The sequence below is a fragment of the Crocuta crocuta genome, unplaced genomic scaffold (genome assembly GCF_008692635.1).
Source record: "Crocuta crocuta isolate KB4526 unplaced genomic scaffold, BGI_CrCroc_1.0 scaffold167, whole genome shotgun sequence".
NCBI classification, from domain to species: Eukaryota; Metazoa; Chordata; class Mammalia; order Carnivora; family Hyaenidae; genus Crocuta; species Crocuta crocuta.
Genome location: NW_027532406.1, coordinates 2,520,327 through 2,520,574, shown reverse-complemented (window position 1 = coordinate 2,520,574; position 248 = coordinate 2,520,327).

Here is a 248-nt window from a genome sequence, read left to right as displayed (position 1 = left end):
ATCCTAATTGGCTTTTAGTTTCTAAGGTGCACCAAGTTCCTGTCTGCCTCACGTCAATATCCCTGCCTGAAAAGTTCTTTTTTTTTTTTGCATTATGACAGGCTAACTCATATGCAACCTCTAGGACTAAGTGTCACGTCCTCAGTGGAACCTTCCATATCATTCACTCCTCAGTCCCTTACAAGGGTTATGTCCCTCTACTATACTTTCTCACAGTGTACAGTATTCCTCCTTAACATATTTATAAT